The sequence below is a fragment of the Phytophthora infestans genome, genomic scaffold (assembly GCF_000142945.1).
Source record: "Phytophthora infestans T30-4 supercont1.68 genomic scaffold, whole genome shotgun sequence".
NCBI classification, from domain to species: domain Eukaryota; phylum Oomycota; class Peronosporomycetes; order Peronosporales; family Peronosporaceae; genus Phytophthora; species Phytophthora infestans.
This window is the reverse complement of record NW_003303691.1, coordinates 238,883-239,239: the sequence shown is the minus strand read 5'-3', so window position 1 is coordinate 239,239 and position 357 is coordinate 238,883. Positions and strand designations below refer to the sequence as shown.

The following is a 357-nucleotide window of genomic DNA, read 5'->3' as shown; positions in this document are numbered from 1 at the left end:
TCGAACCCGGATCTGCTGGGTGAGAGCCAGCTATCCTTACCGCCTAGACTATATGGGAAGGCTGAACATTGAAACCGCACTCAAAATAACAAACCCAACGCAAATACACAATGCACAACCACTGCAACCACTGCAACCACGCCCCAAACGCACACTTCATACGCACTCGCCATCCTTCGAAGCGCTCTTACAGATACGACCCCGCTCATTGCCTTTGCTGAGCCGCATAAACGCATCGACGCTATTCATCGTCTCATCGGGACGACGTATTTATTACACGCTGCGCGAGGCCACCTTGCCGTCCTTTGGTTCGGTTCAGCCGGTTGACGCTAGTGGGCGTCCGAGGAAAGGTCATTG

The 357-nt window shown here is 53.5% G+C and overlaps 1 pseudogene across 1 annotated transcript; it reads right to left on the bottom strand.

Annotated features, from left to right (window-relative positions):
* PITG_29911 lies at nucleotides 1-58 on the bottom strand (annotated as a pseudogene). Its single transcript has one exon. The product of its transcript is annotated as a tRNA-OTHER (tRNA).
* Between the last annotated feature and the right edge of the window lie 299 nt (nucleotides 59-357).